Source organism: Solanum lycopersicum, chromosome 8 (genome assembly GCF_036512215.1).
Source record: "Solanum lycopersicum chromosome 8, SLM_r2.1".
Classification (NCBI taxonomy): Eukaryota; Viridiplantae; Streptophyta; class Magnoliopsida; order Solanales; family Solanaceae; genus Solanum; species Solanum lycopersicum.
In genome coordinates, this window is record NC_090807.1 from 30,577,992 (window position 1) to 30,602,853 (window position 24,862).

The following is a 24,862-nucleotide window of genomic DNA, read 5'->3' on the forward strand; positions in this document are numbered from 1 at the left end:
GACTATTCTCAGCAGAAAGCAAGTGGTGGAAATCGTTCAATCCCAGCCCCTTCGTCAACTACTGTTCCATCCTCAAAGAATAGGTTTGAACAGAAGATTAGAGCACCAGGATCTAAGTCTCAGGGATGTGTTTCAGGCACCAAGACTCACCCCACTTTCCCTAAGTGTTGTAAGAACCATTCGGGCGAGTGTATCATAGGAAAAAAGAAATGTCTTGGGTGCGATCAGTCTGGTCACAGGTTGAGGGATTTTCCTTCTAGACAGGTTCAAGAAGGTTCTAATGGTAGAGCTCAGTCTACAACTTCATCAGCACCAGCAAATCGCCAAACTCAATAGGGTAACTCATCTTGTACAAGTGGCGGTCAGCGCCAGAACAGGTTGTATGCTCTTCAGGCTTTCCGGGATCAGGAAATTTCTCCTTATGTAGTCACTGGAACGTTACGAGTCTTTGAACTTGATGTTTATGCGTTGTTAGATCCAGGGGATACTCATTCCTTCGTAACTCCTTACATAGTAGTCAAATTTAGTGTTAGTCTAGAAACTCTCTCAGAACCTTTCTCAATCTCTACTCCAGTCGGTGACCAAGTTATAGCTAGACAGTTATACAGAAATTGCCCTGTCAAAGTCTCTCAGAAAGTTAACTCACCAATTTGGTAGAGTTAGAAATGGTAGACTTCGAAGTCATTCTAGGCATGGTTGGTTACATTCCTGTTATGCCTCAGTGATTGTAGAACTAGGGTTGTTCGTTTTCAGTTTCCAGATGAAACAATCTTAGAATATAAGGGTACTAACTTAGCTCCTATGGGTCGATTGATTTCTTACCTTAAGGCTAGAAAGATGATCTCCAAGGGTTATCTTTATCATCTAGTTTAGGTTAAGGATTCTAGCTCTGAAACCCCAACCCTTTAATCAGTTCCAGTAGTATGTGAGTTTCCAAAAATATTTTCAAATATCTTTAAAAAGTCCATCTCGAAAGGGAAATCGACTTTGAAATAGATATCCTTCCAGATACCCAGCCTATTTATATTCCTCCTTACAGAATGGCTTCATCAAAGCTTAAGGAATTGAAAGAGCAGTTACAAGAGCTTCTAGATAAGGGCTTCATTAGACCTAGTATTTCACCATGGGGAGATCCAGTGTTGTTCGTAAAGAAGAAAGATGGTTTATTCAGAATGTGCTCAATCAAGAATAAGTATCCCATACGTAGGATTGATGACTTGTTGACCAACTTCAAGGTGCTAGCCATTTCTCAAAGATAGACCATAGATCGGGTTATCATTCGGTTGACATTACGAAAAAATCCTTCAAAACTCAGTTTGGTTATTAGGAATTTGTAGTTATGTTATTTGGACTAACCAATACTCTTGCAGCTTTCATGGATTTGATAAACAGGGTGTTCAAATAGTATCGTCTTTATTGATGATGTCCTCATTTACTCTAGGAATAAGGAAGAACATGCGAGTCATCTGAGAGTGGTTCTGCAGACTCTCAATGATCGTCAGTTATTTGCTAAGTTTAGCAAATATAAGTTTTGGTTGAAATATGTTGCTTTCCTTGGTCACATTATATCTAGAAAAAGGGATATGAGTCCGGGATTTGAGTGGACTCATAGAAGATAGAAGCAGTGAAACAATTGGCCCAACCTACCTCTACTACAGATATCAAAAGTTTCTTAGGTCTAGCAGGTTATTACAGAAGGTTAGTGGAAGGATTCTTATCCATATCCTCACCATTGACTAGGCTAGCTCAGAATATGGTCAAGTTTCAATGGTCAGATGATTGTGAGAAAAGCTTTGCAGAATTGAAAACAAGATTGACTAAAGCTCCTGTCTTGACTCTACCAGATGGTTCTGATGGTTATTTGATCTATTGTGATGCGTTCAAAGTTGACCTAGGGTGTGTGTTGATACAGCGAGATAAGGTTATAGCTTATGCTTCTAGAAAGCTTAAGGTTCATGAGAAGAAGCATCCAACTCATGACCTTGATCTTGCAGCAATGGTGTTTTCACTCAAGATCTAGAGACACTACATGTATAATGTTCAAAGAGATGTGTTCACTGATCATAAGAGCCTTCAGTATGTGTTCACCCATAAAGTGTTGAATCTTCGCCACAGGAGATGGCTTGAGTTCTTTAAGGATTATGATATGAGTGTTCATTATCATCCTGGTAAGGAGAATGTAGCAGCATATGCTCTTACCAAATTATCTATAGGTAGTGTAGCCTATGTTGAGGAAGAAAGAAAGGATCTAGTGAAGGATGTTCACAGGCTTGCTCGCTTAGGGGTTCGCCTTATGAGCATATCAAATAATGGTGTAACAGTTCAGAATAAGGCAGAACCTTCTTTGTTAGTGTAGGTTAAGGAAAAGAAAGACAGTGATCCAATCTTGCTTGAACTAAAGGTTGCAATCCACAATCAGAGAGTGGAGGTTTTCTTCCATGGGGGAGATGGTGTACTTCACTACCAGGGTAGATTGCGTGTTCCTGATCTGGGCGAGTTGATACATCATATTATTGCAGAAGCCCATAACTCCAGGTATTCTATTCATCCAAGTGCCACTAAGATGTACCACGGTCTGTGGGAAGTCTATTGGTGGAATAGCATGAAGAGGGATATAGCACACTTTGTGAGCAAGTGCCTCGATTGACAGCAAGTCAACGTAGACCATCAGAAACTAGAAGGTATGACTCAAAATATCGAAATTCCTAATTGGAAGTGGGAAGTGATCAATATGGATTTAATTTCAGGGTCACCTTGTACTCGCAGACAACATAACTCAATTTAGGTGATAGTTGATAGGATGACTAAGTCTTCTTGCGTTTTGGCCGTCAAGACTACAAATTCGGTAGAAGACTATGCCAAGTTTTACATTAATGAAATTGTGAGGTTACATGGGGTTCCTTTGTCTATCATATCAGATAGAGGTCCTCAATTTACCTCTCAATTCAATAAGTCATTTCAAAAGGGTCTCGGTACTCAAGTAAACCTTAGCAGAGCATTTCACACACAGACGTATCGACAGGCAGAGCGTACCATTCAGACCTTAGAGGATATGTTGAGATCTTGTGTGATCAATTTTAAAGGTAGTTAGGATGATCACCTTCCTTTTATTGAGTTCTCCTATAACAATAGCTACCATTCCAACATTCAGATGGCCCCTTATGAAGCTTTGTACAGGCGTAGATGTAGATCTCACGTTGGTTCATTTGAAGTAGGTGAAGCATCTTTGATTGGACCAGATTCAGTCTTTTATGCTATGGAGAAAGTGAAACTCATTATAGATAGACTTAAGATAGCCCAAAGTCGTCAGAAATCTTATGAAAATTTAAGGAGAAGGAAACTAGAGTTCCAAGTTGATGATTGGCTTTTCCTGAACGTGTCACCTATGAAAGGAGTGATGATATTAGGCAACAAAAGGGAAGCTCAGTCCTATAAATGTACCCTTAAAAGATCTTGAAAAGGATTGGCAAGGTGGCATATGAATTAGAGTTGCCAGCAGAATTAGTAGCACTACATACAGTATTCCATATCTCACTCTTGAAGAAGTGTGTGGGTGATCCAGCATCAGTAGTGCCATTAGAGAGTGTGGCGGTGAAAGATAGTCTTTCATATGAGAATGTACCAGTTGAGATTCTTGAACGTCAAGTTAGAAGGTTGATAAATAACAAAGTCGATTCTGTCAAGGTTTTGTGAAGGAGTCAGTCTGTAGAGGGAGCTACTTGGGAAGCAGAAGCAACCATGAAAGCCAAGTATCTTCACCTCTTTCCTTCCGATTCCTCTACAGCTTGAGGTAATAGTTCCTCTTCAGTTTTTCAATCACTCATGTGTGAGTTCAATCTTAGAATCACGTTCACTCAGTTTGTACTTTCATTATCAGTGTATTTGCATGTTCTCGGAACTCAATTAAGTCAGAAACTCAGTTCTTAATGTTTAGTAGTAGAGATTGCAGCTCTCTTCCTCTATTTGAGCTAGTTTAGTCTTCATTCGAGGATGGATATTCCCAAGGGGGAGATAATATAACACCCTGTATCCAAAACATACCAAAAATCAGCTTTTCAAAAATCTGTAGATTCAATCAACAGTTACCATAAGCGGACCGTAACCTGACCCACGGTCCATACTGCACATCCGTTGTTTCTGACTGAAACTCTCCCATGATGCAGCCCGTAAAAATTGAATAAGTGTCAATCCACAGAAACACCTACGGTCGGTAAGTCAGACTATGCTCCGTATTCTGTGTTCGTGGATTAACGCCCCATTTACCCACTCTCTGACAAGAAACACGATTGACCAGTAAGGTCTATAGATGGACCGTAGGTATGACCATTGGTGAAAGTAGCAGACAGTTAGGGGGAAAATGTTGTTGGTCAACTTCAAATGGTCATAAATCTTAGAAAAAAATAAATTAGGTGTTTCATTACCTATCAAAAGATAGATAACTGAATTATCTTTCTATATACACCGACCTTGCTAAAATCAGATCTCGGATTAAAAAGGTATGCCCGTTTTAGTAAAGGCATGTCGAACAGACCCAACCTACGGACCCAAACAATGGACCATCAATTAAACGATGGCCCATCAGTCCAGTTCGTCGTTTGGTCCGACAATAATTAACTCAATGGTTATGTAAGTAAAATCATTAAATCAAAACTTAGAAAATTAGAACCAAGAAAGGAGAAAAAAAAACCAAGAACACAAGTTCAAGAACACAGCAAGGTTCCAGCAGTTCAGCTTTGAAATCTAAATATTTCTCCGTGAATTTTTATCACCAGGTATGCGGGATTTCACTAGTGGTTCATTTCACCCATCGGTCTCGTGAATTAGTTTTATGTTCCAAATCAGATTTCCATGCTATTATTCAGTTTATCGCGTGAATTTCAGAACCCTAGCTATATATTTCATTAGTTCTTGAATTACACATGCTAGGTTAGATACTTAAGTTACTTCAAATATACATGCTTCAGTTATAAATGCATAATTACCGGATTAAGTGTTGCATTCTTAGTTTGTATATTTAGTTTTCAGCTATCCAGTATTTACAGAAACTCAGTCATAATTAATTAATTGCATAATTCATTGGGAGTAGAATAATACCGAGTTGAACTACGCTTCAGCGTACCCAATTAGTCCCAGAAGTACTAGACAAAGTAGGTTGTAAGTTCCCTCTGTGGGCAATCAGTTTAGCGATCACGCTAGCATGACTTTATACCTCTGGCAGGGTATATTGGGTCCTCTCGATGGGGCATATACATAGGACTCCATATTTAGCTCATGTGGTTTTATTATCAATTATTAGTAAATCCCACAGATCATTCAGACTCTAATGCAGTGACCATATTTACAGTTTCAATTTTTATTCAGTCTCAACATGTTATAAATTTGGTCATTGCATCCAGCTAGTTCAAAAATCAGCATATAATGTTTAGATTAGTATGCCTGCTTTTGTGCTTGTTCAGTTTTGTTTTATTTCAGCTTTATTCTATCCTACATGCTTAGTACCTTCCAAGTATTGACGCATATGTGCGCTATAACTTCTTGTGATGTAGGTTCACATTCTCAGCCTCCAGATTGCTCTTAAATCAATTTTTGATCTCATGTTCAGCATGTTGATACCAAAATTTTGACCTTCGACGATATGAATTAATTAGCGAGCTTCCTAATTCGAAACGATTTAAAATAATTATATCTTATAAAGTTCTAAATAGTTTTAAGTTATGTTAAATTAATTTCATAATTACGTACGTCATTAGCTTATTTTATAAATATTAGGAAAATCATCTCAAAAGAGTTTGTTTGTCGTTAAGTGTAAGATCCAATTAACATAGTTAAATTATCATTTACCTTTTGAATTATTTTTATAGTTACTTCAATTATTTTATTTTGTTAAAGTTATGAATCTTGTTTGATTAATTTGTAATAATTATTCTTTACATAATTATCCTAATATTTAATCTATTTGGACCAAAACACTCGGCCACTTCTATTAGCAAAATTCCCAGGCCCAATTTAAATTCTCCTCCATAGCCTTTCCAGATTTTCCAGCCTAAATATCCAACACAATAGCTTTAAAATGACCCAGGCCCAATCCTAGCCGACTTCTTCCCCACAGAAGACCCAGTTGACTATTCCTCCCCAATGTTTTGATGCCCATGTGCATTTGGACGCTCTCCACGCGATGACAAGTTAACGGAAGCTACAACACTAGCACTAAACAGTGTTTGTTGCTAAGCATCAAAAAGACGGAAGTCGTTATTCACGCATTTTCACTAGCCAGGTTTTGCTATCTCGTACGATTCTCTGCAAATCCAACACTTTTCTCTCTGTATCATCCGTGCCAAACCATTCTTGCTATTGCGGATGAGCGACATGTCAATCGAAAAGGATGCCAAATGGATCAAGTTTTTACCGCACTCTCTTTCCCTTTTGAGAATTTGTTGATTCTTCAGAAAAAGGAATTTGATTCTGATTTGGGGGAGGATTTTGATTTTCAAATTTGGAATTGATTGGAGGGTCGATTGGGGATTTCACAAGAAATGAAAAACCCAATCTCCCTCATATATATATTCTTTTCTTGTTCACCGTTAAGAGGGGTTTTTTTAGGAGCTCTCGGATTCAAATCTTAGAACGGAAATTGAGAGATTAATAAAGCAAAGGGTTTTGTTGGAGAAAATCACTGGAAATATTAGTCACATTTCTTTCTCTTGGAGGAAAAAAATACAAATACCTTAGAAAAAGTGATCGAAGTATACACAAAAGTTCTTATGAAGAAAGGACATAGTAGATCTTCACCTACGTTCTCTTTTGTCTTTGGGTTCTCGGAGTTTCCCTTTGATTCATTCGAAGCTCGGAGTCTCGCTTGAGTTTCTCGTTGTTGTCTGCGTCTTTGATTGGGTGGTGAAGTTGTCGTGTTCCAGCTCATTCTTATCTCGGTGTCGCTGCTCAACAAGAGGTGAGAGTCCTTTCCTGATATTATTTTGTTTGCTTCATAGGTGTTGTGTACTTCCTGTATAAGGTGTTTAGTCATATTTTAGTTACTGTTTGTCGATGGATTAAGAATGCATCTTTGTTTCGCCTAGAAATTCATTCACTGCTAGATTTAAAAAAATATATGGAAATTTCTGGTTTAGTTTTGGTGCTAGCTAGTTGGTTTGACTTGTGTAGGTTACGCTGGGATGCATATTGCTGGACATAAATTATATGGTCATAAACTTGCTTATAGAGTTGTTCATGCCCAGATTTAGGGAATATTTTTTCCTGGTTATTTTTATGTTGCTCATTGTAAATTTCAAAGACACAAGGTTGGGTCTCCTGTCATCTCCTTTTTATTTGTGGGGCCTGTTTTGTTTTGTTTAGGTATTATTTTACAATGGAAATCTGAATTTTTAGTCGCTATTCAATTCATCTTCCATTATATGTCTAGAAAGGAGCTAAAATGATAGAGTTGTCACATTTTTTGTTATCGTAGCGATATGAGTCGAGTTTGTCGGAGTTACGTTTCTTTAAAAGCATGTTCGTTGATCCGTGTGTGTTCATGCTTTCATTTGTCATTGTTTTGGTCTCTAAGTTACGACTAAGAATGTATTTATTTCCATTTTTTTTCTAAATTGCGATTTGGGTTAGCGTTATTTAAATAACTTTTAAAATTCCGTTCATCCCTTCCTTTCTCCTTACTGGAAGTTGTGAAGATTTGGAAATTTGCACCCTTTTTTACATGTTTACAGATTTAAGACTTTGTCCTTAGGCAGATTCGTTATATTCATATTGTATCCGCATATTTTCGTGTTTATTAAAAGTACTATATGTTTGTTTCCATTTCGCTTTATGTGATAGCTATTGATCGGTCCTTCCATTTCCTCAAATAGGTTAGTTATTTGCTAGTATGTAATTCCTGTAGCTATTAACGTTTATGTTTTGAAACTTGTCCAAAATAAAATAATCCAATAAATGTGTTATATTGCCCCGATGCAGAACTTTTTTTACTTTTAGTCTAATTTTATTTATTTATTCCTTTTATTCTTTTTATCTTTCCCTTTCTTTATCTAACATTATTTTTTATGTCAAAAATATTTCGAATCATTTGCTTTGGAATAGATTACTCTCAGTGTGTTGTTTCTATCCCTTTGGGATTTAATTGCTTTGCATAGACATGTGTGTGCATATTCTTGAGATTTTTTTCCGTTTATGGTCCAATTTTGAATTTAGTTTGCTCCATGTCATAGTGAATTAATTAATAGTTTGTCTCGTTCAGTGGTTACTATTAAAGAGTCCTTTCCTTTGATTTGACTATCAATGCTTGCCGAATTAATTTGAATATTCGTTTTATCATATTCAATCATGCCATATTATGGAGTTTACACCTTCCTGACATCGCCTTTGGGAATAGATAGGTTTTATTTGATTTGAATAAAATATGGTCTCCGTATTATCAGGCATGTAGTTTTGTTTGTGTTTCTTTGAAATAAATTAAACTATATTGCTAGTAATTTCCAGTTTATTCTAAATCGTTTAGCTTGACTCTTCACAATTTAAATTTATATCTTAAGCATTTCCTCATTTTGGATAATAATATTGTTTTTTTTTGTGTTGTATAAACTTCTCTCCGAGTCTTCATGGACTCCTCATTTACTTTGTATTCCGAGTGAACCGTAAAGACTCAAAGTTCCTTCAACCGAGTAGGCCATAAATCGACGTATAAATTTTCGGAATTGAAGAATCCAAAGCATGTCAAGAAGTAAGAAGAGTTGAAGAGCTTGGGGCAATTAACCCAAGTTTATTTTTAAATTATCACATTGTATTTATTTTGGAATAAGAGCTTGTTGCTTTTCTATTCGCAGTACTTATATTATTACCGTTAAGTCTAGGACAGGTACAAGAGAAAGTCAAATGGGTCAAAAACCAAAAACAGCTGGGTCCAAAATTCTGGTCAAGACGAACAGAAAATCCAAATTTGTACCCAAATCTCTCTCTCCCTCTTTACATGTTTTTCAATTATTTGTTAAATTGTTTGTCGCTAGTTTAAAGTTAGAACAACCTGAATCCCCACAAAACGCCACTTTGGTTTTAACGATTCAATCAAATAAGGTAAATGGCTTAAGGGATTTTACACTTTAAAACTCATTTAGATAAATAATGTTTCACTTACAAAACAATCCTAATGATTTTTTACATTAATTTTCAAAAAACTCTAAAAAATATTTTTATCGCAATTTTAAGTCTTAGCCAAACTAAGTTAGTTGTTAAAAAAATGCATTAGCGGATGTTTTAGGTTCCCAACACCTTCCTAAGATATAAATAGGAATCTCTGAATCCTTTTAAAGTTTTCAAACAATTTTTCTGTTAAGTCTTTTGAAAACAAAAGTTTTCTTGATTTTTCTTTAAAAAATTAAGTGTTGACTCTCAAAAAGTCAACACTTTAAAATGAAATGCTTTTTCTAATAAAAAAAATGACGACTCCACTGGGGAAGTAGTAGGATTCTGACCTTAAAACTAACAATATTTAGCTATAATTACTTAATTTTTTACTTTATTATTTTAATTGTTGCATTTTTCATGCCATATTTCCGCTAATTGGAAACTAGTTTGCATTAGGAAAACGAAAGTTACGTGGCTATCCATGGCTTTTTTCAGAAATACACAAAAATTCATTTGGAAGTATCAAACAAATAGTTGAAATGCGGTCATCCGACATTGTTGCGTAGCTTCACCCCGATATTTGTCCGACTCGAGTAACCGTCAGCTTGAAAACTATTTTAGTAACCCTAAGCTAGAGCGAAACCAATACAAAAAAAATAGGTAATAGCCTAAGACGACTTAATATCCAAGGGGTATTAAGTCCATTTAGTAAAAAAACCGTCAAAAATCATGTCTAAGGTCTTCGACCTCATGACACATCATATTATTTGACATTTGAATGATGTACGTCTGAAAACTAATTTGGGGTGGGTAAACCTAACCAGCTTTTGTTTTGTAGATATAGACCGTTTTCCAAAGTTTGACATGGTCATATCAGCGCCACCTAAACTCACGATGTGGTATAATAATCTGGATGTGGATCATAGAAGAACCCTCAATAAATACGTGGGTGCTTTCACGGAATTAATCATCATGAATGATTGGCCGGAATTGGTTGAGGTCATCACGGGATATTAGGATAGACAACAAATGGTGTTCCAATTCGGAACTGCCAAAATTACCCCGACTTTGGAGGGGATCAGAGACTGCACAGACACAGTAGGGAAAGCTATAGAAAGGGAGACAAGGAAGCGAGAAGGGATCTTCATCCCTAATAAGCCTTCCGTAGAAGATATTGCGGACTGGTTCGGGTTGGGAAAAGAGTTTGCCTACTGGTGCCAAGAATCCCATGTAACATTCAGAGATCTTTATATTCTATTTGTACATGCAAGCTTCTACCCCACTTACAACCGAGAGTTTAAGATCTTCTACAGAGAATGAAATGAAATTCGTCCTCTAACCTTTGTTGCAGCGTCATTGGAAACAATGGTATTCCCACATGGTCCAAGACTGAGTATCAATACCCGATTTATAATACTCGCACATACTTTTTTCAAAGGGTATGAGAACCAACGAACAACAAAGTACTATCCTATAGCTCCGGTCATCCTGTCCGATATGTATCGAGCCCTTAGAAAATGCAAAGAGGGGCATCGATACTTCCAAGGATGCAACTTGCTCCTTCAGTGGTGGATCCTCAGCCATTTAGAGAAGGGTGTTGGGACTCTGGAGCTGCATACTCTTGAAAACAAGAACACCCTTAAAGATTTTAATGACATGTTGTACTGGGCGAATATGGACAATCGTAGAACAAGGGGGAGATTGGGTCAGATTTTCTCCAAATTGAGAGAAGAAGATATCCAATTTATTCTTGACCATTTCATCTCCGAAGAAGTCATCGTGGAGAGGAGAAGATAGATTGTGCTTTCTCTACCAGGTATTCGGGGAATTCACCCTAATTCACCCTTTCAAGTCTTACGATAGTTGGGTAGGAGACAAATTGTACCCAATGAGGCGTACTATGGCGCTTATGTATAGATACTGGAGACAATAGAGTGCACGATGCGTCTGAAATGACAAGAGAATGGAAAAATGCTAGGCGCATGGATAGAGACACCATCGCCTTTGACCGATGCAATAATGGATATGACAAGGGTTACAAAGAATGTCTAAAGAAGGACATACAAAATTTCTCCTCCCAAACCCCACATAGCTTTCACAGTGTAACGGACAGAGAAGCCAAAGCAGTGGCTGAGCTACAAGAGGTAAAGAAAGAGGCCCAAGAAGTGTACGCTAAGTTTGTCGAGAATCAAGATACTCTTGAGAAGGCAACTCAAGAGGTGGAAAGGCTAAGGCGTGTTTACGATGATGCGATATGAAATCTTGGAAGACAAAGGACGCCTGGGTGAAGGATTCTTGTTGATGCTAAGGTATATGTTTCAACAATACAAGACTCAGGGGGACGGCGACTGAGTAGGACCATCAGGCACAACATAGTGGACTTGGCCCGTGTGTGGGTTTTTATATATATTTACATTGTTTTTAGCCCCTGCGTGTGCCTCCCTTTATTACATTTCAAATGGACCTTGCGTGGGTTTGTCTTTAATATTTTATCATTTATTTTCCTCTTTGTGAACGTTATTATTCACTAGTGATGTTGCAACTGTGATGCTGGATGGGAATCTTGCATCACAGATGAAGAGAAAAAAAATGTTGCATGGAGACAGAGGACTTAAGAGAGAAGTGGGACATTCTTCGGTTGAAAGTTCAAGAAAGAGAAGCGAGAGAGGCGAGGAAAGAATTGGACAATGCTGCTCTATTAGCTAAAAGCATGTCACTTGATGAGGATCTGATAGTGGAAATGGAAGGATTAACCTCCATGAGAAAAAGGATGGCCGCACTGAGGAAAAAAGAACAAAGCCTTCCATAACAACATGATTGATAAACTTCAAAAAATGCGCGAAAAATACCCTGTCTACAAGCAAGGAGCTAATAGTGGTCCCGATAACGCTCACCCTAAAGTGACTGGGGAAGACGACGATAAGGAAATCGTCTACAAACCTCCATTCCTAGGCCATCTGAAAGGAGGAGACTAATGCTGCAACAAGAAGGAAATGACTAACGTGTCATAACCATTCTATCTTTTAAAAGCTCTATTGTTTCCATTCAATTTCCTTGAAATCGTAATGAACGAATGAATGAAAAAGTTTTATCTTGTCTCGAACTATGTTGGGCCTGAATTCTCCTTGCGAGATACGAAGGCAGCCTCCAGGCCCGGCCCTTGTCTTTTAAAAATTTTCATTCTCCCCCTTTATGTTACAAGAAGATACGAAGGCCAGATCGACGGATGTCAAAGAGCAGCTGCAAGAAGACCTTAGCTCAACGCGATTTGGCCTTTTTGAGATACTGTAAAACTAAAACAAGCAAACTCTTACTTGTTAATAAATCTATTTCCGTCCTCACTCGAGGGTTGAAGATATATCTCAAACATAGCAACTTGTGTGTTTATCTACTCTATGTGTGATATTATGCATTTTGTATGCTGAATCTTCACTGAAAAATCTGCCTACGAGTTGTTTTCCTTCTTAGGTACTTTGAAACTAATCTGTCTCGATCAAAAGATGGCAGATCATCCCTATTGCACCAGATCAAAAGGTCTCGCAAATTCCTTCCCTACACATAGCTCAGACAAAGAAAAAACAGTTATGGGGGATAGTAATGAAGAAGTAATTCTTACTGATGTTGTGGTGGCTCAACCAACCATAGCGGACCAGAATGAGTTGCTTCTGCAGCTAATGCAACAGATTGCAGAGATGAGAGTAGAAATGCAAAGGAGATAGGATCTGCATCCAGCCCAGAACCAGCCATCTACACCTGCTCAGAATTTTTCTGTTATAGATCTGACTACCCGAAATCCCCAATATGCTTCCGCATCCTACCAAACTCCACCTCCTCTTCAAAACAACCACCCTCAAATTCCACCCCATCCTTAAAATACCCACCATCAAACCAATCCACCACCACAAAATAAAAACCAAAATACTATCAATCCCCAAACACACCACCACCACTTAAATCAGAATACCAATCCGCATACTTACCCACAAAATTATCCAACTGCTCAAAATATTCAGAGTCCCTCTGTATATATCCACCCTTACCCAAAAGAACCACTTTCCGAATTCCCTTCCCTACAGAGCACGACGTGCATGGCCCTAAGCTGGATCATTATGAGGAACAGGAAAAGGAGAAGAGGTCAAAGGAAGAGGTAAAAGTTGATATAAAAGAAGAGATCAACAAAGTCATGAAACAGATCCAATGCGTCCCTAATATCGCGGGCTTAGTTATGAAAACTTATGTATTCATCCAAATTTGGACCTTCTAAAAGGGTTCAAGATCCCCAAGTTTGAAACTTTTGGAAGAGTGGGTAACCCTATCGCTCATCTAAGAGCCTACTATAACTAGCTCGTGGGAGTTGGAAGAGATGAAGCTTTATTAATGTGGACGTTCAGCCAAAGCCTTTGCGAAGAAGCTCTTGAATGGTTCACCTTGCATGAAACCCGACAATGGATCAGTTCGAATGCATTGGCCAAAGATTTTATCGATCAATTCGCATACAACATAGAAATTGTTCCAGATCGATACTCTTTGGAAAAGATAAAGCAAAAATCAACCAAGAACTATAGGGAGTTTGTCTATAGGTGGAGAAAAGAAGCGGCGAGGGTGAGACCGCCCATGTCTGAAAAAGAAATTGTAGAAGTGTTCGTACAAGTGCAAGAGCCCGAGTATTATGATCAAATCATGTTGCTCGTAGAAGCAAAATTTGCCGAGATAGTCAAAGGTTGTGAGACTATCGAAGACGGGTTGAAAATAGGAAAGATAGCTCGTGTTGCTGCATCGCCTGGATCATCGTGAACGTTGAAGAAGAAAAGAGAACATATTGTTGTTGTTTCATATGGGGGGAAACCCCAGAAGTTTGGCATTCCCATAGTCGTTCTCGGCCTCCTAAAAATTCCTACCAAGATTACTACACGCAATCTAGTCATCCCAATAATCCTCCAATTTATCAGAATGCTACCTCCACTTATCCAAACGTCCAAGATCCACTATACCAAAGTCCACCCCCTAATTACCAAAATCTATATCCCATTTACCCAAATCATCCTCTACCCTACCAAATTTCATGTCCCTACCAGGGTGTTGCTCCAAACTGTTCTAACGTGCAGTCGAGCAACTGAGCATCCCCTCCTGCGTATCAAGTCCAAGCTACACCATATCAAAATGCCAACCCGAACTACCAAGCTCCAATGCCAAACTACCAGACAAACTCATTTCCCAGAAGTCAAGCTCCCCGTCTGAACAATTGAGGTTATCAACATATGCCTCCCCCACAAGGAGGTTACGATCCCCCTCGACCTCGATTAGAGAAGAAACCTTCGAGGAATTTCACTGCATTCGCAGAAAGCCGAAACAAATTTGTACGACCGACTGTCTACGACCAAATATATCCACCTAGTGGGGCCCAAACCCGTGGATATCAATTCAAAATTCCATAGTACAGATCAGAGATGTGCTTATCATTCCAACAGTGTTGGGCATGATACTGACTACTGTATCAACCTCAAGCACAAGATTCAGGATTTAATCGACCAAGAGGTGGTTTTCCTCCAACCAGCTGCACCTATTGTCAATACCAATCCGTTGTCAAATCATGGAGGCAACAACAAAAGTATGATAGAAATAGACGATAATTGGTGTGGGACAAAAGTGATCACTCCTATTGTTCGTGATGAGTTGGAAAAGGTTGTAGCTGCCTTGAGAATCAAAAAGAAGAAACAGATCATTATCTTGACATCCACAAAGGATGTTGCCTTGGTGCCATCAAAAACTCTTACCAAGCCACAATTTGTGATTGAGACTGCTGCTGCACAAGGTATGACCCGATCTGGATGATGTTATACTCCTGAATAGCTTACTCTCGGAGGTCAAAAGAAGGATCAAGCTAAAAGTCCAATAACCTAGGGTGAGGCAGAGGAACTCTTGACAAGAATGCAGCCGAAAGATTATTTATTATCAAGCATTTGAAGAAGACTCCAGCCCAGATTTCTGTGTGGGCTCTGTTGATGAGTTTCGCGTAGGAAGGCTTTGATGAAGGCTATTGATGATATGTATGTTCCCGTCAACATAAGTAGAGATAATTTAGCCACTATGATTAACCAAGTTATCCGAGGGCATCGGATTAGTTTCTGCGACAATGAGTTACCTTTTAAAGGGGGGTCACACAATAAAGCATTTCACATCACTGTCGTATGCCATGAGAAAGTCATAAATCGCATTTTGGTGGATGATGGATCTGGTCTAAATATTATTCCGTCGTCGACACGAAGGTAGTTAAGGTTTGACCTTGGGAAGCTGGAACAAAACTAAGTCAATGAAAGAGACTTCGACGGAGTTCAGAGAGATACGTTGGGGACAGTAAATCTGATCATCCAAATGGATCCACCAGAATTCAATCCACAGTTTCAAGTCTTGGACATTGACACCGTCTATAACCTTCTGCTGGGAAGGCCTTTCATACATATGGCTGGAGTTGTGCCTTCTACTCTACATCAGATGATGAAACTTGTTTGGAAGAACTAAGAGTTGGTTATTCATGGCGAAGGGAGTCACTCCGACAGACAGGCACCTATTATTGATGAGGTATCGCGAGGTACAGATTTCTACACGGTGGAGCTGGTAAATGCCACCGGTAAATACTTGGCCCCACAAACTCCCATGCTTGTCGTGTACAAGATGATAGCCACTGTAATGCTGCAAAATGATTTTGAACCATATTTCAGAATAGGAAGAAATTCCCAAGGAATTATTGAGCCTATTCTGATCCTTGTCAAAGAAGCAAGAAATGGTTTGGGGTACGTCCCACAGATGATGATATAAAGACAAAGAAGAAAGATGATCAAGCATTGGCTAAGCCGATCCCACATCTGTATCAATCATTTCCAGTCTAGGAGTATGCCGAGCATGAAGACCTTGGGGAAGGAATATGTGGCCTTTTGAAGAGATTAATGCTGTCATTGAAGGATAGGTCGAGCAAACAGGATTTTGTGATGCTGAGCCCAGATAGATGCTGCAGAATTGGACCTCCACGTGATCTTGATTTCCCAAACTCCTTGGTAGAAAGGCATCATTTATGAATTTTTAAATTGGTAGAGGTCTGAAAGAGGCCTGTGACCCACCATTTTGCATTTTCTTAATCGCTTGAACTTCAAAATTTCTCCATGATGTTTGAAAAAGAAAACATGTCCCTATTCCATAGCCAAAGTTTGCATTATTTCCAATTTGAATGAAAGCCTCTTTTATTTGAAAATTTGTTTATTTACTCATCTGCTTTACTTTACTCTCCTAACTTATTCTATTTATGGTTTCAGTAACATAAGTTTAAAACCTGCCAATGTCATGTCATGTCACGAGATGAACGAACAAAATGAGACAGTTGATGACGAGGTTGATGAATACGAAGAAGAAAGTGAGGAACCAGAATATGTTGTTTCCAAGGAATTTCGGCAGTTTGAAAACCAGCATAAGCTGCACCTAGAGAAAATGAAACGGTAAATTTGGGAGACCCAGAGTGCGTTAAAGAGGTTAAGATCAGCATTCACTAAAATGAAACTCAAAGATAAGTCCTAATCCATTTACTCACTGAGTACATTGATGTGTTCGTTTGGGAGGTCAGTGACATGTTAGGGATGAGTACCGATGTGGTATCTCACAAGTTGCTGATTAATCCGGGGTTCAGTCCAGTGAAATAGAAGGATTGAAAGTTCAAGCCTGGGTTGAATCTAAAGATTAAAGAAGTATTCACCAAGCAGATCGATTCTAGATAGTGGAAGTAACACAATACCCGAATTGGTTGGCCAACTTTGTTTCGGTCGCCAAAAAAAACGGGAAGATCAGAATTTGTGTCGACTACATAGATCTCAACAAAGCCATCCCTAAGGATAATTTTCCATTTCCGAACATTCACAATCTGATCGATAACTATGCTAAACATGAAATGCGGTCATTTGTGGATTGTTATGCAGGTTATCATCACATTTTGATGGACAAAAAAGACGCAAAAAGACAACTTTTATTATACCTTGGGGTGTATATCATTAAAGAGTGATGTCATTTGGCCTCAAGAATGTTGGCTACCTATATAAGGGTCATGACGACCATATTTCATGACATTATTCATAAGGAGATAGAGGTGTATGTGGATGATGTCATAATAAAGTACTGCAAGAGTTAGGACCACTTGACACATTTAAAGAAATTCTTTGATCGTCTGCGTCAGTATAACTTGAAGTTGAATCCCGCTAAATGTGCTTTTCGAGTACCAGCCGGAAAGTTATTGGGATTCATAGTCAGCAAAAGGGGTGTCGAGCTCGACCCTTACAAGATTAACGCGATTTCAGAGTTACCTCCGCCGAGGACAAGAAAAGAGGTGATGAGTTTCTTAGGGAGGTTGAACTACATCAGTCTATTCATAGCTCAATTTACTATGGTGTGTGAGCCTATCTTCAAGTTGTTGAAGAAAGACGCTCCGACAAAATGGACGAAAGAGTGTCAGATTGCTTTCAACGTTGTCAAGATCTATTTGTCAAATCCACCGATATTGGTTCCTCCACGAGAAGGGAGCCCTCTGTTACTATATTTTTCTATCTTAGACAGTGCATTTGGATGCGTGCTTGGGCAACACGCTGAAACATGGAAGAAGAAGCAAGCCATTTATTATATAAGCAAGAACTTTACTCCATAATGAATCTCGTTATACTCTGTTGGAGAGAATGTGTTGTGCTTTGACTTTTCTTGCTCAGAATTTAAGACATTATCTTTCAACTTACACGACATATCTTATTTCCAGAATTGACCCGCTAATGTATATCTTCCAGAAGGCGATGCTGACCGGAAAATTAGCTAAGTGGCAAATGTTATTAGTGAGTTCGATATTGTGTATGTGACTTAGAAGGCAATAACAGCTCAAGCCTTGGTTGATCATATTGTAGAAAATCATGTTGATGAAGAGTATGAACCGCTCAAGACTCATTTTCACGACTAAGAAGTATCATTTGTGGGTGAAGATATTTCTGAAGCATATCCCAGTTGGAGATTATTCTTTGATGGAGCGGCAAATGACCAAGGTAAGGGTATCAAAGTGGTCTTAGGGTCAGAATCTAGTCAACACTATCCCATGGCAGCTAAGCTCTGATTTAATTGCACAAAAAACATGGTTGAATATGAAGCTTGTATTCTTGTTTGAAAATGACCATTAACATGAACGTCTATGAGCTATTAGTTATCGGAGATTCAGATTTGTTGATTCATCAGGTTTAAGGAGAATGGGCCGTGAAGAACCCAAAGATTATACCTTACGTGCAGTATGTACAAAAGTTGTGCAAAAGATTTTGTAAGGTCGAATTCAGACATACTCCTACAATACAGAATGAGTTGGTCGATGATCTTGCCACCATCACTTTAATGATTAAACATCCGAATACTGATTATATCGATCCTCTATACATAAAGTGGAAAGAACATCTGCTCCATTGTTCACATGTTGAAGCAGAACCAAGACGGTTTGCCATGGTATTTCGATATAAAGAAATATTTGGAGTCCGAAAATTATCCTGAAGATGCTACATCCAACCAAAAGAAGTTGATACATTGTATGGCTCTCAATTTCTTTCTAAGTGGGGAAGTCCTTTATAGGAGGACTCCAGAATGGGGTCTTCTAAGATGTGTCGATGTTGTTGAAGCTGTGAAGCTTATCGAACAGATGTATGATGGAGTTTGTAGTACGCATATGAATGGGCTCACTTTGGCGAGAAAGATACTTTAAGCCGGGTATTTCTGGATGACTATGGAGAATGATTGTTGCAAGTTTGTGCAAAAAATGCCTTAAATGTCAAGTGCACGGTGATTTGATCCGAGTGCCACCTCACGAACTCAACGCTATGATTTCAACTTGTCCATTTGTATCTTGGGGTATGGATGTCATCGGTCCAATAGAACCAGCCGCCTCTAATGGATACAGATTTATTTTGGTTGCCATTGATTATTTCACCAAGTGGGTGGAAGCATCTTCTTACAAATTGGTAACCAAGAAATTTGTAGTTGATTTCGTTCGCAACAATCTGATATGCATGTTTGGAGTACCAGAATCCATCATTACTGATAATGGTGCAAATCTCAACAGTCACTTGATGAGAGATATATGTGAGCAATTTAAAATTACTCACCGAAACTCAACCGCTTATCATCGTCAAATGGATAGAGTTTTAGAGGCTGCCAACAAGAATATCAAGAAGATTCTGAGGAAAATGATTGACAATCACCGAGGTTGGCATGAGATGTTGCCATATGCTTTATTGGGTTATCGAACGACTGTCAGAACGTCGACTGAAGCTACTCCATACTTTTTAGTGTATGAAACAAAAGCAGTTATACCTGCTGAAGTCGAAATACCATCTTTGAGAATCATCCAAGAAGCCTAGTTAAATAATGTTGAATGGGTCAACAAGCGGATTGATCAATTAACTTTGATTGATGAGAAGAGAATGGTTGTCGTTTGTCATTGTCAGTTGTATCCACAGAGAATGATTTGCACTTTCCACAAGAGAGTAAGAGCTAGAACTTTTAAAATTGGTCAGTTAGTACTTAAGCACATTTTCCCTCATCAAGATGAATACAAAGGAAAATTCGCGCCAAATTTGCAAGAACCCGACATGGTTCGCAGGTATTATTCTGAAGAGCTTTGGTCCTATCAGAGATGGATGGCATCGCATGGCCAAAATTGATCAACTCAAATGTTATTAAGAGATACTACATGTGAAGCTTAATTTGTATTTCTGTCATTTCCTTGTATGCATTCTATTTTTGCTTGTACTTGCTTTGTTTAAAGTTATATCCCTCTTGTAATGAACTTCGTCTGACCTGAATTCTCAAGAATGAGATACGTAGGCGGCTTGTGTCGACTTCGGTCGGTTTCTTTGTAAAATTCACTTTTGTTAACCTTTAAGGGGGAACTTTGTTTGACCTAATTCCTGCCTCAATGGAATATGTAGGCGCTACAAGGGTTCGGTCATATCTCCCATAAGATTTCTATTCCTCGTACAATAGAAACCGGGACAGAATTTTTGAGAGGGTCTCAAAAAAATCTCGAGAAGAAGATTCTTCTTCAACAAGTCAAGACTTAAGATACTTTGAGATTTGAACTAGGACAAAATTTTTGAGAAGATCTCAAATATTCTGCGATCTACTCAGTTACAGCGGAAAGATAAGCGAGACAGTTAATTGGGTCATAAATTTTGAGGGTGACCTCAAAATATTAAACATGGATTTATCAATAAGTCTAGAGTGACTCTGAGAGCTCCCAGTGAATAATCAGATAATCCTCCAAGCATCAGACTCAAAGAAGTTTGGTAAGTCTGATATGACATGACTTGGCAATGACCTTGCTTAGATATTATTTCTCGAAAATTTATTTATATAAAATTTTCCCTTTTTCATTTCATTTGTTCTGGCATAAAATATTTTTTTTTATCTATCAAGAGTCGGGTGATCGAGAAATCAATCGGAGATAGCAGGACAAGGAGTAGACAACTGAAGAAATCGACACAGATCAGTTCGTTATTAAAATAAAACTAACATTTTTTCTGTGGACGCAAGTTTATAGCTTTGCTCTGAAATCAGTAGATTCTTCCGATGGATGAATAAGTAGAAGTCAAAGGAGGAGAAAACTATCCAGAAATGAATAGTTTTCCTAGAAGCATGAATCATTTTATATCGCTTATGTCGGAGACTTGGAAATATAAATTGTTTGTTTCAATCAATTTCCAACAACATGAAATTTATAAAGAACATCCAGCTAGATTCGAAGGTGAATCAAGCGAAAATCTCAAGGAAGAGTTTACGGTTTTCGTAAAGGACGTCATTTGCATCATAATGACGGATATGATATTATGCATTACCCGGAGGGGTTAGTTATTTTATTGTCGATCAAGACGATATATTATCAGGAAGTCATTTTACCATTGTCATAATTGGAGACGATATGATTATCCAGAAAGCACCCAGAAGATCACTATGTTGCTCGATTGAAGAATTATCTTCATTTAGTATCAAGGATGACATCAAGAGTTAATATTTGTGCATCACAGGAAGATATTCCTGCCCTGCAGAAGATTATTCATCGCGAGTCAATATTCATGCCCTGCAAAAGATCATGCATCGCAAGTCAATATCCACGCATCGTGAAAGATCATGCATCACGAGTCAATATCCATGCATCGCGGAAAATCACGCATCGCGAGTCAATATTCATGCATCACAGAAGATCATGCATCACGAGTCAATATCCAAGCATCGCGAGAATATTTTATACCTCGCAGAAATTTATGCATCGTGAGAAGATTTCATACCTTGCAGAAATTTTCCATCGCTAGAAGATTTTATACCTCGTAGAAATTTATCCATCGCTAGAAGATTTCATACCTCGCAGAAATTTATGCATTGCGAGAAGATTTCATACCTCGCTGAAATTTATGCATGACGAGAAGATTCCATGCCTCGTTGAAATTTATGCATCGCGAGAGGATTTCATGTCTCGTATAAAGTTATGCATCGTAGAAGATTTCATACCTCACAGAAATTAACGCATCGCGAGAAGATATTCATGCCCCACAAGAAGTCATGCACAGCCAGAAAAGGAAATCGTGCATCCCAAGAGAAATATTTATCTATCAGCATCAACTATTCTTTTATTTTGATAAAAGTAAACATCAAGAAGAGCATCGAAGACACGTCAAGAGAAATACTAGCACACCGCATCAACTTTCCTTTATGCTAACATCAAATGAATAATACATTGAAGATTATATTGCAAACACAAGGCATAAGCTTTATTTGCTTTACATCAAACCAATCGAGTTGACGTCAAATGTCGAGGAGAAAAATTAAAGTGTCGACATGGTAAAAGACATTGTCTCCCATCTTAATTGCATTTTTATGCTGACGAATTTTATCTCAATCTTTGTTGAGAGCATCTGAAAGGATGAATTCTCCGAAACATACCACAGGTGCAGACGACATCAAAAAGGATGCAGCACAACGTGAAACTTTTTCTTAGCAGCGAACTGGGACATAGTCCAAAGAGGAGTGTCAAACTCTTAGGAAGCGAGCAAAGGAGCAACTTCCACCACAATCAAACCACACCCCTATTAGAAGGCATGTGAGTTTTTCTTTAGGTCTGTAAGTTTCAGTCACGCATCCAGAAATTTTGATATCTGTCGGAAGTAAGTTTCTAATCTGAGTGACAATGCACCAAAGGTTTTGAAAATTATGTCCGTATAAATTCTTAATTATGGGTATGAAGTGAACCACATTCATGGCTAAGAGGTTACAAAACTCCGTTTCATACTCGATTTATTTGTCACTTATCCAGAACCAAAGGTTGTCTGACATAATAGATTTCTTTTTCAACCGATTGAGTTGAACTACAAACAGCCTGATTCCTACGGTTTAAGGATATGTAGGCGGGCTCAATGTCAAAAATTCAGCTGTATCCCAACATTCTCTCTTACATCTTATTCTCGAGCATCTCGGTCATTTCATAATTCGATATCGGGATAGCTTTTCAATTCTTTCAGAATCGTATGTTGAATCAAGCGTGTCAAACTACAAGTGTCCTGACTTTTAATGTAGCCAAAGATATGAAGGAAACCCATTTCTAGGGTTCGGCCATAATTTCTAAAATCCGTACCAAGTCCATTTCATAAAAATGAATAGGTGCTCGATCAAAATTAGTTTGGTCGATTTCATTTTCCTAGAATTTCTTGCATCAACCCAAGTAAAATGAGGGACAGTTGTTGCCCAATTTTGACCTTCGACGATATGAATTAATTAGCGAGCTTCCTAATTCCAAATGATTTAAAATAATTATATCTTATAAAGTTCTAAATCTTTTTAAGCTATGTTAAATTAATTTCATAATTACGTACATGATTAGCTTATTTTATAAATATGAGGAAAATCATCTCAAAAGAGTTTGGTTCCCGTTAAGTGTTGGATCCAATTAGCTTAGTTAAATTATCGTTTACCTTTTGAATTATTTTTATAATTACGTCGATTATTTTATTTTATTAAAGTTATGAAGCTTATTTGATTATTTTATAATAATTATTATTTACATAGTTGTCCTAATATTTAATAAATTTGGACCAACTAACACTCGACCACTTCTACATAGCGAAATTCCCAGGCCCAATTTTAATTCTCCTCCACAGCCTTTCTAGATTTTCCAGCCTAACAATCCAACACAACAGCTTTAAAATGACCCACGCCCAATCCCAGTCGACCCTTTCCCCTTTCTTCCCCACAGAAGACCCAGTTAACTATTCCTCCCCAATGTTTCAATGCCCAAGCGGCGTGTGGATGCACTCCACACGATGATGAGTTAACGGAAGCTACAACAGTAGCACCAAGTGTTCGTCGCTAAGCATTAAAGAGGCGGAAGTCGTTCACGTGTTTCTCCAGCCAGGTTTTGCTATATCATACGATTGTCTGCAAATCCAGCACTTTTCTCTCTGTATCATCCAGGCCAAACCTTCTTGCTATTGCAGATGCGCGACACGTCAAGTGAAAAGGATGCCAAATCGATCAAGTTCGTCTGTTACTCTCTTTCCCTTTTAAGAATCTATTGATTCTTCAGAAAAAGGATTTTGGTTCCGATATGGGGGAGGATTTTGATTTTCAAATTTTTAATGGATTGGAGGGTCTATTGGGGATTTCACAAGGAATTGAAAACCCTAATCTTCCTCATATATATATTCTTTTCTTGTTTATTGTTAAGAGGGGTTTTTTTAGGAGCTCTCGGATTCAAATTTTAGACAAAAATCGAGAGATTAATAAAGCCAAGGATTCCGTTGGAGAAAATCACTGGAAATTTTAGTCTCGTTTCTTTCTATTAGGGGCAACAAATACAAATACCTTAGAAAAAGTGATCGAAATATACATAAAAGTTCTTAAGAAGAAAGGACATAGTAGATCTTCACCTACGTTATCTTTTATCTTTGAGTTCTCATAGTTTCCCTTTGAGTCATTCGAAGCTCGGGTTCTCGCTTGAGTTTCTCAATGTTGTATGCATCTTCGATTGGGTAGTGAAGTTGTCGTGTGCCAGCTCGTTCTTATCTCGGTATCGCTGCTCAAAAAGAGGTGAGAGTCCTTTTCTGATATTATTTTGTTTGCTTCATGGGTGTTGTGTACTTCCTGTATAAGGTGTTTAGTCATATTTTAGTTACTGTTTGTTGATTGATTAAGAATACATCTTTATTTGCCTAGAGTTTGATTAAGAATGCATCTTTGTTGATTGATTAAGAATGCATCGTAGTGATATGAGTCAAGTTTGGTACGTTTCTTTAAAAGCATGTTTGTGGATCTGCGTGTGTTCATGCTTTCATTTGTCATTGTTTTGGTCTCTAAGTTACAACTAAGATTGCATTTATTTCCATATTTTTTCTAAATCGCGATTTGGGTTTGTGTTATTTAAATAACTTTTAAAATTCCCTTCATTCCTTCCTTTCTCCTTACTTGAAGTTGTGAAGATTTGGGAATTTGCACTCTTTTTTCCATGTTTGCAGATTTAAGCCTTTGTCCTTAGGCAGATTCGTTATACTCATATTGTATCCGCATGTTTTCGTGTTTATTAAAAGTACTATATGTTTATTTCAATTTTGCATTATGTGATAGCTATTGATCGGTCCTTCCATTTCCTCAAACTGGTCCTTTATTTGCTAGTATGTAATTTCCTATA